At 39.8% G+C, this 13,069-nt stretch overlaps 1 long non-coding RNA gene and 6 other non-coding genes across 7 annotated transcripts; 2 read left to right on the forward strand and 5 right to left on the reverse strand.

The window, feature by feature from the left end:
- Window positions 1–432: 432 nt before the first annotated feature.
- TRNAK-UUU (transfer RNA lysine (anticodon UUU)) lies at window positions 433–505 on the forward strand. Its single transcript has one exon. It is a non-coding gene; the product is annotated as a tRNA-Lys (tRNA).
- Window positions 506–2,176: 1,671 nt separating this feature from the next.
- Window positions 2,177–2,248, reverse strand: TRNAD-GUC (transfer RNA aspartic acid (anticodon GUC)). The gene has a single exon. It is a non-coding gene; the product is annotated as a tRNA-Asp (tRNA).
- Window positions 2,249–3,694: 1,446 nt separating this feature from the next.
- On the reverse strand, window positions 3,695–3,767 carry TRNAK-UUU (transfer RNA lysine (anticodon UUU)). The gene has a single exon. It is a non-coding gene; the product is annotated as a tRNA-Lys (tRNA).
- A 1,813-nt stretch (window positions 3,768–5,580) lies between these two features.
- On the reverse strand, window positions 5,581–5,652 carry TRNAM-CAU (transfer RNA methionine (anticodon CAU)). The gene has a single exon. It is a non-coding gene; the product is annotated as a tRNA-Met (tRNA).
- Window positions 5,653–8,768: 3,116 nt separating this feature from the next.
- TRNAL-CAA (transfer RNA leucine (anticodon CAA)) lies at window positions 8,769–8,876 on the forward strand. The gene is made up of 2 exons: window positions 8,769–8,806; window positions 8,831–8,876. It is a non-coding gene; the product is annotated as a tRNA-Leu (tRNA).
- Window positions 8,877–11,012: 2,136 nt separating this feature from the next.
- On the reverse strand, window positions 11,013–12,258 carry LOC129645619 (uncharacterized). Its single transcript, XR_008711448.1, has 3 exons — window positions 11,801–12,258; window positions 11,470–11,577; window positions 11,013–11,320 (listed from the first exon to the last, which is right to left on the reverse strand). It is a non-coding gene; the product is annotated as an uncharacterized LOC129645619 (long non-coding RNA).
- TRNAL-CAA (transfer RNA leucine (anticodon CAA)) lies at window positions 11,350–11,456 on the reverse strand. Its single transcript has 2 exons — window positions 11,419–11,456; window positions 11,350–11,395 (listed from the first exon to the last, which is right to left on the reverse strand). It is a non-coding gene; the product is annotated as a tRNA-Leu (tRNA).
- Window positions 12,259–13,069: the final 811 nt, after the last annotated feature.

Consider the following 13,069-nt stretch of genomic DNA (forward strand, 5'->3'; position numbering starts at 1 on the left):
GAAACCTCATCTTTGCCCATCTTTTTCATTCTTTGGAAGATTCTCCTCAGTTACTTTAGTTGTTCCTTAAAAAAAAAAAAAATCTCCTCCAGGTTCTCTTACAGGTTGGTGAGGGACCCTTGTGCATCTTCTCTTCAAACTTATCTGAGAAGTAAATATGATCTCCTTTGACCCAGATTGGCGAATCCTCTTCGGCAGTAATTGACTCTAGGAATAATCTTGATTTCCCCAGCAATTAAAAATGTACTTAAAGAATGTACAGTGCAGAGGTTAAATGGTCTGTTTGGTGAGTAGATGACTTAGGTGGTCGAGCCATGCTTTTGAAAGACCCGGGTTGTTTCTGAAATTATGGATTACTCCAGTTCTTCCTGGAGATTGAAATTGCTAATGAGATTTAGTTATTTATAGGACAATTCAACTTCTAAGCTCAGGGCCTGGATAGCTCAGTCGGTAGAGCATCAGACTTTTAATCTGAGGGTCCAGGGTTCAAGTCCCTGTTCAGGCGCTAGCTTATCTTTTTAAGGCAACACAGGTTGAGGTTTATGTAATATATTTACATGACTCAGTAAAACATGATATAGAAGAAAATAATAAAGACATAGGGTAAAATGTTAAGGAAAGGTGGATCTGGATATAGAGTGTTCCTTATAAAATTTTTATTTTTGTAACCTCTCTTATGTTTGAAATTATTTCCAAATAAAAAAGTTCAAAAGTATATTAGTAAATGTAGAATCACCAGACTTTGAAATTTTAAACATATTTTAGTAAGCTGTGTATGTCCGAATTTCAAAACATCCAAGTATAAACAAAACCAGCATATTTTCAATACATATTTAGGTGTACTGTACAACTTATGTTAGCTAGTATCTAATAACTTCATCAGGTGTTTTTTTTTTTTTAACCAACGTTATACATTTTCCTTTTTTACATATAAAAATTAAAGTACTTTGGCCAATTAGAGCTATGGAAGGTGTCAGTGCAAATGTCCATAATTTTGCATGAATTGAAATTATACTATCCCCACTGCACACTTTGGCACTCTTGTGGTGACTACCTGATTTGGAGGAGTAACACTAAGTTACTTTTATTGTTGCTGCATAATGTGTAGTAACAATATGATCCATGTTAGATCGCTAGTGGGTTTTTTTTTTAATGCTTTACAAATAGCTTACATTTTATATTAAATACAATAATAATTTGAATGTTAGTAACATTGTCAGAGTAACTAACCAGAGAGAAATGGTCAGCTGCTCCGAAACTTTGAGGCATATTGAAATTACATGGTGAGAATTTTAAATTCCTACTGAAGCCTGGCTACCACCTCCGGACATTCTAATTTAATTAGTATGGGTTGCCACCCTTCCGTCAGGAATTTTCATTTTGCCGACATAGGTCTGTATGGTCAAAGTTATGGTTTTTTCCAGTAGTCAAGTAGGGATGTGAAAGTTGGACCATAAAAAAGGCTGAGCACCGAAGAATTGATGCTTTCCAGTTGCGATGTTGCAGAAGACTCCTGAGAGTGCCTTGGACTGCAAGGAGATCCAATCGATCCATCCTAAAGGAAATCAACCCTGAATATTCATTGGAAGGACTGATGTTGAAGCTAAAGCTCCAATATTTTGGCCGGCCACCTGATGCGAAGAGCGATCTCATTGGAAAAGACCCTGAGGCTGGGAAAGATTGAAGGGAAAAGGAGAAGAGAGCAGCAGAGGACGAGACGGTTAAATGGCATCACCGCGTCAATGGAAAAGAGTTTGAGCAAATTCCGGGAGATACTGAAAGACAGGGATGCCTATCGTGCAGCAGTCCGTGAGGTCGCGAAGAGTCGCACATGGCTTAGCGACGGAACAACAAGGTTATTCTAATGTGCACCAAAATTTGGGAACCACTGAGACTTTTCTAAGGGCGGTTCCTGTACAAGCAACATCTCCGTCACCTCAGTTGACAAATGAAAATTCATATTGCACGATCTCGGAATATTTCGAGTCAAATGGCACACTTTGAACCCCCGCGCTGTATCTGACTTCTCTCAGAGAGATGGCAGCCGTGGGTTTCCATCAGAAGGGAGTTGCTTGCTCGGTGAACACACTAATAAGTCAACACGGGAGAATTCAACTTAGAAGAACAAAACCAAAGAGCAGAAAGATTTCCTTTCTGAAAAAGGTAGTATTGTAGTCTCCCCGTCGGGGAATCGAACCCCGGTCTCCCGCGTGACAGGCGGGGATACTCACCACTATACTAACGAGGAAGACCCGCGAACGGACTTTAAAAGAATCTCGGTTAAAGAGACATTCACATGTTGTGCCCTGAACTCTTTCTGGGCAGTGAGTTCCTAGGAATTTCACGGATCTTTAACGATAAGAATATAGGAAGAATCTTTACAATAACAGTCCATCAAAAGGGATTCCTCATGTTATCTAAATTTTATCACTAGTAGCAAAGAAATGTTCATTAATATCAAGGAAGGCATTAAACTTAAAAAAACAAACAAAAAACCTCCCTCCATTCTAAACGACTTCTTTTCTTCAAGTTTATTCATTGTTTTAGATTCATCCCAAGGATTCACTTTCCCCTGGAACTTTCTCTCATGTTAGTGTGCTATTACTGTCTCTGTGTTCTGAAGACTAGGACATCGAAATTAAGATATTGGCAGGGCCATTCTCTCTCTGAAGGCTTGCTGAAGGACTCCTTCCTTGCTTCTTCCTAGCTTCTAATGGATCCCCAAAATCCATTATAGTTTTTGGCTATAGCTGTATGATTTCAGTCTTTGCCTCTGTCCACATATGACTTTCTTCTCTCTGTCTGCCTCCTAGTGTTCTCTCTTGTAAGGATAGGGTAAACCAGTGGTAGGGTTTAGGCTCCGCCCTAATCCAGTATGAATGACCTCATCTTAATGTAACTACATCTGCAAAAACCTGTTTCCAAACAAGATCACATTCAGAAGTTCTAGGTAGACACAAATTCCTGCCTACAATATTTAACTCACTAAAATTAAGGATGAAAGATGAGGTGTTATGTGCAGAAATATAGTTAACGGCACCAAAGTATACATTAAAAGGTATAAAAGTACTGATTAAAATTGCTTATGGGTGAGACAGAAGGGAGGTTTATGGTGTTCAGTCTAAAGAAACAAGAAAATCTCTAGACAAAGACAGGCATCAAACACCTCAAAGGCAGTATTCATGGTTCAGGTTCTTTGTTGGGTGAGAGCTTCCTGGTTTATAGGCTGCTGTCTTCTCACTGTTGTTTCACATGGCAGAAGGGACAGAGAACTCCCTGGGGTCTCCTTTGAAAGGGCACTATTTCTATTTATGAGAAATTAACTCATAACCCAATCAGTTCTCAAAGGTCCCACCTCCTAATACCATCACATCGAGTTCACCCAAATTGTTCCCTTCTACTCCCAGATTAATGAATCATTTTAAGGGAACTTTTAAATGACATACTTCTAAATCTATCACTAGTTTATTACTTTTAAATGATGCCCTTTTTTGATTCCTCTTAGAAACTTGGGAAAGTGTTTTTGTTAATATTAGAAAAGGAAAATTAATGAAAAACTAAACGGTAAACTATTTTAGGGCAGTGACCTTCCTTGATTTGACTGTTAAGGCTTCCTCACCTTCAGAGGCATTCTTAAATGGGCTGTTATCCAAATAGTTTTTAAATAAACACTGAAAACAAATCGAGACCTTAGCGCCTGAACAGGGACTTGAACCCTGGACCCTCAGATTAAAAGTCTGATGCTCTACCGACTGAGCTATCCAGGCCCTCTAAGAGACGCTTTAACTCATTATGTAAAATAAGAACACTAAAGGGATTCTAGTAATAGTCATGCTGCTGCTGCTAAGTCGCTTCAGTCGTGTCCGACTCTGTGCGACCCCATAGACGGTAGCCTACCAGGCTCCAACATCCCTGGGATTCTCCAGGCAAGATCACTGGAGTGGATTGCCATTTTCTTCTCCAATTCAGGAAAGTAAAAAGTGAAAGTGAAGTTGCTCAGTCGCGACCCCATGGACTGCAGCCTACCAGGCTCCTCCATCCATGGGATTTTCCAGGCAAGAGAACTGGAGTGGGGTGCCATTGCCTTCTAGTCATAGTTTTTGAAATTACTTGGGTCTTCCAGGGGGCTTTGATTCTGTTTCACCAGTGACATCAGTAAGTGGGAAGAATTTCAGGAAAATCAAAGATTGGGTAAGGAATGAAGATTGTGATACAAGGAGGAGGGTCATTCCCCATTGTTTCCTCCAGTGTGTTCTTTCAGAGTTGGGATTTCCTGGAATTTTCATGCCAGAGCAAGAAACAAACTTGACGCCCACGTTGAAGTGGTGGTTCCGTCCAGGAAAGGAACTCCCAGAAAACTCACTTATTCAAAATATTCATACATCTTACTTTCAGCACGTGCACCTTTCCTCATCTTTCCTTCACACGTTTTTCCTTCACTCTCCCCAGTCTCCTTTCCCCTCTACTCTTCTCTACATCTTTCCAACCTCCCATTTGCCAATTTGGAAAGTCCACATTTGTCCCCTCCTATTCTACTTTTCAACTGCACGTTTTATCTTGAGCTCCATTCTACTTATAAAGACAAGAAGGATCAGGCAGTTGAAACTGTATCCCCTGCCTCTGTAAGAGCAGGTCTTCATTTGTTCATGAGACTATTAGGAAAGTGGGCTTCAGCTGCCCGCAGCTCTAAAACCAATACTCTATAGGTAAAGTTGGTGGAAAGGAAAGCTTGCTTTATTCTGTAGCCCTACAACCCAGGGCGGACTTGTGTCCAAAGGCCAACTTCCCCCACTGACAATCAGTGGGCAAGAGCTTTTAAAGGGGCATTTCAAGGATGGATAGGTGGCCGGAGGGGGCTATATGCAGAAACAGCACTGTCAGCTCTGACAGTCATCTTGAACTCGGTCATTCAGTGATCTGATCAGCATCATCTTGATTGTTTTGAGTACAGCCAATCTTTAGTGCCAAGGTCAATTTGTTCCCATTTCTTTGAGGCCAGTTCTCAGAATTGTGGCAGCTTCTGTCATCGCTACAGTCTGGTCAACATGCTGTTAACTTCTTCTACCTGGTAGGGGTTTCAGAACCTACAAGACAGCTCAAAGGATATGACTCAGGTTCTTCACTTTGCTTAATGGCTAAATTATTATTATTTTGTCCTGTTTGACTGCTTTCCTTTGCTTCTGCATTTTCTCACTTCTCTCGATTAAATTTATTGTTTGGCTAAAGTTTCTCTACAGACAAAAGGCAAACGGGGAAGGTGGGGAAGGACCATAGTGTCCTGCTCTGTTTCAAGACTGGTAAGCATGTCTGTATAAGCAAAAAAGTAGTGGTAGAGTCACTGCATATAGACGATAATTAAGATGTTGCACGGTTTCCCAATATATTGTGAGCTTTAAAATGACATATTTGATTGAGGCCAATTTTCATCAAGATCAAAGAAAACAAGAAAGGCAAATCAATTGTGTCACCGTCATGAGTGTTTTAATTTAGTTGCCTCTGCATAGTGTTCTTGTGGAAATCTTGGAATTTGAGGAAGAAAACAACGAGTGTTGGTCTAGAGTTTGTGGAAGGAAAAGACACTAGCAGAGGATGGTTTCGATCCATCGACCTCTGGGTTATGGGCCCAGCACGCTTCCGCTGCGCCACTCTGCTTTTCACACCGTAGTGTTTTCTTGCATCTCATTAATTTGTATAAAGATTGGTAGACACCCGAGTCTATCAATTCCTCTTGCTTCCCTTTTCCCACTCACTTCCTCTAACTTACATCTTTCATTCTGAGTCGGCCCCTCATCTTCTTCTCAAAATTGCCGCCTGCACGCAAATCTCTAAGGCGTCTGCACTTTTGCAATTTCCTTAAGGAAACCGAAGCTCTGAAATCCTTTCTCAGGAACTTGGTATTCCAACCCTTAGCTTCTCCTACACTGATTTCTAGGGATGAATTTAGAACTCAGACTCCTTCTCCCCTCCCGCACCCGCCTTCCCGAGCCTCCCACAGCTCACTCCCGGACTCTGAAGTTGGAACTCCTTGGCTCCTCCACGTCAATGGCAAGGCCAGGGACAGGGCAGGGGCACCGCATGGTCGCGCCGCCTAGAAAAACTGAAGACTTGGGGGGAGAGAAGGAAAAGCAAATACTTTTGAGAATTGCAACTTGAAGAGTTCAGGGAGATATGAAGCCCAACGTGATCTACCATAGCTGGATTCTTTGTTCACACTTCAGTGGACAACACCTGTTACCTGTTTATTCAAAACCAGATTTCTCTCCTTTCATTTTCATGGTTATATGCCACATTCTTTTGTATGATTTGTATTGCTCTCCCTCTCTCTCTCTCTCTTTTTTTTTTAAAGTCTTGGACATCGAAAGTGTTGTTTACTGGAGAGATGAAACATTTAAGTGGATTTTTATGAAAATAGATTATCAATGCTCCAAACACCTTAGGAACCAGAAATCATCATTTTCCAAGGGCAGAGAGAACTCGAGTTTCTTGAGATGAAGCTAGCCACCAACATTCAAAATGAGGAAGTGTGATTTTTGCTTCATAAGTCTACTTCAGAAGATGATTGATCGATCCTATTCTGAGCTGTTCTTTCCTTCTCATATCCCCTTTGAATACTGCAGGGCTCTGATCTTACCTTTTTTTTTCTTCCTCTGCTACAGAAGCCACAAACTTTGTCTTAACCTCTTTTTTAAGATAGAAACCATGGAATCATCACTTCCTCCAATATTTTCATTCCCAGTAACCTCCCCAACTACATTAACAGAATAAAACTACCACCTTCAAAAAGAGAATCATTGGCCCAAGGTCTTGTAAGCCAAAAACTTTTAGTCCTGAGTGTTCTCCCAGGAAGACCTTAGAAGGAAGGTTTGTAAATTCAATGAGGTACAACTGGGGTCCAGGCCTTGGTGGTGTGAGTGACCTTCTATAAAACTCTTCAGAAGCTCAATGCAGACATTTTTTTTTCAGTCATCTGAACTGATTTGTACTGAATTGACCTTGAAGTGAATTTTATTCCAGAGAGGAGACAAAATATAAACATTTAAAGGATACCAATAAAGAATATATTTAGGAACCAAAGGTAGAAAAGAACTTTGAAATAAAACAGAAAAATCCAACTATAAAGACAAAGATTGACAACCGTGACTATATTAAAATCAAGATCTTTTCATTAAAAATATCACACATAATTCCACACTCAAGGAATGGGACTATGTTCATCTTATATTTGTTTGGAAGTTGAGTTTTCAACTTTTCATCTGACTACTAACAGCAATATGTTTGGAGAGTTTAAAAGAGGGAGAAAGAAGTCATGACTAGGATGTCAAGAGCTAAATGACAGAGAATTTGACTAAGAGGAAGGGGAAGGTGTTAAGTTTGAAAGATCGTTAATTGGCAGAAAAGGAGGACTCAGCATATTTTCTAAGTGTTTGGGAATTGGGACACCATAGTTCAGAAAAGGCAAATTTAGTTTGTTGGGAATTTGGTTTGTTGCAAAACCGTCTAAATACCAGAGGTTACAAATAGAAACATGCAGGTGAATGAAACATGAAGGTCTTTTGAGTGACTGCTACTTGTCACATGGTTTGCTAGGGAAAGCACCTACATAAATTTTTTTAAACCCTCAACAATCTTGAGGTAGGGAATTGCCCTCTAAATTTACAGATGAAAAATATGTTCACAGATGGTCAAAATAATGTAAAATATCAACACATCACACTTTTGTAAATGATGAAGCTTGAATTCAAACATAAGCACCTGATTCAAGATCCTCATGTTTTCTCCTAATCTGCATTGCCTTTAAAAAAGTATTTCAGATTCTCTACATGAAGACCAAAAACAAAGCAAAAGAAACAACTCACTTCTGATCGATGTGCACCCAAAATGGATCTTTAAATAGCTGTTTGCCAGTTCATGCATATGTGTTTGAGTTGTCTTCTGCAGGCAATGAAAAATTTCTGAAGGCTGTTAATTTGGAAGACTAACTAAAAACTTTTATCAGACAGAATAGAAAGAAAACACTGGATGAATACCTCTCACCTTAACCAAAGCAGGAGGGATATTTAATCACAACAGCAACAACATTTTTAAAAACTCAGTAAAGATTTTAAACCAAGACTTTATTCTAGTTCTCCATGCTCTATGTTTCTCTTTTTATGTGTCTTATAATAAACCACATCCTGCCTCTTCACTTCACATTCCTTCTTTAAGCACAGACTGAAAGAATGTAAAGGGGAAGGTAAGTTAGAGTGAGAGAACAATGGCAACGGAAGGAAAGGGAAGAGAGGAGAGGAGAGAAAACAGTGGATCTTGCAGGGAACTGTGAAGATGCTGAAAATATTATTGTATAGGGACTTGAAGTCCCACATACAGGCTCAGTCCCCATTAATAAAATACTGTGTTAAGATAAAATACTGTGAGATACTGTGAGCACTGGGAAAAGCTCCTGAAAGACGTGCTGATAAAATCTGTATCCTAAATCCTCTGTTTCTTAAGGTTGATCGTGTAATGTGTAACTCATGGTCATCAGGGATGGAATGGGAGAAAAAGACTCAAGGTACGTGAGGTGGGCTCCCAATCTTCAAAGCAGCATCAACTCTGTCTCCCAGTGCACCTCCTCACCATAAAATTACTCCTTTCTTGTCTTTTGGCTTTGCAGATAATTCTTGGTTTACTCCTGTAATTTCTAGAAATAACTTGTTCCTCTTCCTCTCAGATAGAACAGGCTTCAGTCATTGACAGAGTCGTTACTGCTGAGATCTTGTCAGTGTCATGTCAGGATGGCCGAGTGGTCTAAGGCGCCAGACTCAAGATTCTATCTTCCCTCTCTTGGGGCTTCTGGTCTCTGAATGGAGGCGTGGGTTCGAATCCCACTTCTGACAAGACTCAGTTTTGTTCTTGGCACACATGTGTCTTTCATCTCACTCTTGCTTTTCCACCTTCATTCTCCCGAGACTTGAGTATCCTCTCTTATTCTGTAGTTGGGTTCTTTCTACCTCTAAAGACAGTCCCCACCAGCAGCTCCACCCAGGCCTATACTCAGGAAGGTCCTGGTATCCCTGGAAGAGTCACTAAACAAGTCATCTCTACAACCACCAGCCAAGCATTTGACAAATGGAAATTCCCAATCAGAGAACCTGGAGTATTCCCACATACAACTGGGCACATTAAAAAAAAAAATCTCTTTGCCACCGATGACTCCCACTTCCCAGAGAGAAAGAGGCAGTGGATTTCCATTCCAAGGTTGTCCCTTACTCTGTCAGCCTGTTTATCTTAATGAAGCCCAGGAACTTGACTTAATAACAAAAATACAATGTAACCAGAAAGCTCTCTCTTTCCTAGAGAGACCTCAACCCAGACTGCTATGCGCTGGGGGAACATGGCCTCACCACTGGAAAATCAAACAATGTTCTCCTGCATGACCACACCAATGAAAAAGACCCAGACTTTCTCAGTGGTAGCTCAGCTTAAGAAGCTCCCACATAGTCCTAGTTTTTTCTACTGGGAAAGTTACTGGAAAATTCACTGATTTCCCCACATGGAGGAACTGAAAGAAACAAAATGGAAGCAATAATAATAATACTAATAAACCCACTGGAATCAGTTTGTAGTGTTTGTATTTTCATATTATGATATGATATTCATAATATGATATCATGAGAAAGATATCCAAAAGAGTAAGTACACAGTTTCTGGTTTTCCCTTTTGATTTAAAGATAGCATCACAGTACCTATGGTACTATCTCCCAGGTTAAGTAAGAAATGACAAATTGGGGAATGTGGCAAGCACTCAGACCATCATTTCCTAAGTTTTTTAAAATCAAGCTCTGTAACAGTTTCCTGGCTAGAAGAAGGATCCTCAGAGCTTAGTATTCAGCATCCAGCCCAGGTGCTGGGTATTTTATAAAGGGAAGAAAACATTTAAAAATGATTTCTATTTTATTTTACTTTTTAGATGTCCCTATTTATCTCAAAATATACTAGGAATGCTTTGGAACAGAAAATAAAACCAGTTACAGGAAAATAAACAGTCTCAATCTGAAACAATGGTTGGAAGAAGATGAAAATGGAGAATGGAGAAAAATAATTTGGAATTTCATGATTTCAGGGGAAATGCAGGACAGGAAAGAGTGGTGGATGTTTAGGAATCTGCAGAAGTGAGAGTGAAAAAAGTGGAATTTAATGATGGAAGGAAAAGTGACTTTGGATTCAAAAGGATAATTAATCACCCTTGGTAGTTTAGGGCTCATTTTGGTTATTGGTCCATGCATACTTTGTTTCAGAAACACCTTTTTTTTGGTCACAACCTGTATCCATCTCTTTCTTCTCCCCAAAACATATAGATCCTCTCTGAAGTATTTAATATTCTTTAGGAGAGAAATTACCCTCAAAAAAAGTGCTGTTGATTTGTGTGATTTTTATTGGCACTGTTAATCCTTATATGTTTTTATTTTACTCAACACGGTTTGAAAAATCTATTGTCTTGCTACAGTCACATCTGCTCCTATGTGCAGCTGCTACATAGTATGAAATTCATGGATGGCCACTGACGTATACCTGGTGTATATCTAGCTTGCCTGTAATAATCTGGTACTGCAAAATCCTAAACTTAGACAAGGCCAACCATGGAGTTGAGCTGGAATTTCACTGAGGTACATTCCTAGGAGGAAGATTGCTGTGAAATGATTTAAAAGCTATACAGGAAGAAAAACTCATTTAATGTCAAAGCTGCAAAAGTTAAAAGTCTTAATTTTAAGACCAATATCTTACCAAGCTTATGTAGCTCTTCACAGAAGTCATTCTTTTTTACCTTAATAAAAATAAAGATATCTAAATCAAATCATTTTGAAAAGAAATCTCAGAGTGGGCTCAATTTTACTCAGTTTTAACAGTATGAGCATTTCCTTTTGATAACCTAAAAATATTTTCATCAGTGTCATAGTCTTGAAGGACTCGCCCTCTTAGATTTTAGAGATGACATAAGAAGATGACAACGAAATACTTTGTGAGAGCTTTATAACAGATTCTTTTCCGTGTACAGAAAAGCAGTGAGGATTTCATTCATTTTCTCCACAGTAAAAACCCAACATCCAACTGTGGATGACTCATCAGTTGACCCACTAAGGAAAAGACCACAGGTTGTTACGGTACTTTTTTTCTAGGAGGAGGGGATCTCAGAAGGCAGTGCTGGAGGTTGCCTCCACGTGATTCTGAAAGTACTCCAGGATTCTTTGACCGGGGAATTCTCACTGTCGAATATCGGTCAGGGCCCGGAAATATTTGAGTGTCTAGAGCTGAATATCAGGAACTGTCCAATACTTTTATTCTGAAAGTCGTAAGAACAAAATGAGGATGTGTCAGAAGTGGGATTCGAACCCACGCCTCCACTCGGAGACCAGAAGCCCCAAAGGTGGGAAGCAGAAGCTTGAGTCTGGCGCCTTAGACCACTCGGCCATCCTGACACGTTGACCCTACCGATTGACAGTGTTGTACTGTAGACTCTAAGGGGTTGGCGTAGAGCTCCGTCCCAGAAGAAAAGTTTCTGAAATTTGTCGGACTGGGTGGGAGTTGTGAGTTCAGAGACTGACAAACAGAAAGGTAGCAGAACACGAGCGTTAATGCAGACCTGAATAATTCTTTTTGCCCTGGAGACAGGGTGGTAGGGTATTGAGAGACACTGTTCCGCCCCACCCCCACCAACCAGAACTCCCGGTCCAGTCCCCTGCCTTCCCCCCCCCCCCCCCCCCGCCCGCCAGAACAGGGACCCAGACTCACACAGATTTCTTCCTATGGCCTTGAACCCCACCTGTGACCTGGACCCCAGGGTCACTGTTTTCTTTGTGATTCAAACCTTCATTAAGCAGGTCCAGTTCGATGCTGCCTCAGGATCGGTGGAAACTTTAAGTGAATAAATAGTCAACCCCACTACTCTGGAAGAGAGAGGGTCATTCCCCTTGTTCTCAACCCGTCCAGACTCCGATTTCATCGCCTGAAGCCGTACTTAAATCATTCATTCCACCCGTCACTGTTTTCTGCCCTGCAGGGTCGCCTGTGCTCTTCAGTAATAATCTTGCCTTTCTTCTCTCTAGAGCTTTCAAGACGCTTCCCAGGAAATATTACCCCTCTGGGGTGACCGCAGCAATTCTGAAACATAATGCGTACATTTATATGACTGAAAAATATGTTTAAGTGATGGAAAATGAAATACACAAAGGGGAAAAAATAAAGAAATGCTTTTGTTGCAATGATTATTATGGGATTAAAGGAGAGGACAAATTAAAACCTCCAATAACTTGGAGTATCACCAAGTTTCTATAATTAGGCTGTGAAGATCCAAATCCATAAGACACTTAACTTAGAGAACTATCACTTTTAAATTTGTAATTTTCTCATCTATTACCCTAATGCAAATGGAAAGCAGCTCTTAAAAATAATGTTATTGTTTGTAGATTTTATTCTTTTTATTGTGATCATTTTTTCTCTATACTAATAGTATGTTTACAAAGTATGCAATATGGAGTGTGTATTTTAATATATACATATGTTGAATTTTTGCATTAATGTTTTCTATAGTTTGAGGCATAGGTATATTTCTATACACCTTTGAAGTCTATTTATGTACTTTTTGTAGAAATGAAAACCTCTGAAAACAGGTTTAAAATATTTGGGGTACTTGAAAATGGATATTATGAAAATGTAATGTAAGCAAGAAATCACAACTGAAATATGCCATAATTCAATTTTCTTTAATACACCCATTCTTGCAGGGCCCAGCACCGTCAATATTTCATGAACCTCTGGGTAATATGTTCCCTAGACACCTGTTTAATATTAATGCAAACTTATTTTAATGTCTCAAAATTTTCTTTCTAAGTCCGGGGAACATTGGATAAATGAAATCTAAGGAGATAGAGGCTTCTAAGTGGTTAGAATTAAGTCATTAAGAAAAAAACCTGTTGTAGATTGTATTTTCTAAAAACGGCCATATCAATATATCTCATGTCATGTATTTTTCTTTTAATGCAATTTTGAGACATTCCTCCTGGAGGTGGGGGTCTATGTTCCATCCCCTTGA

The sequence above is a fragment of the Bubalus kerabau genome, chromosome 3 (assembly GCF_029407905.1).
Source record: "Bubalus kerabau isolate K-KA32 ecotype Philippines breed swamp buffalo chromosome 3, PCC_UOA_SB_1v2, whole genome shotgun sequence".
In the NCBI taxonomy this organism is placed as follows: Eukaryota; Metazoa; Chordata; class Mammalia; order Artiodactyla; family Bovidae; genus Bubalus; species Bubalus kerabau.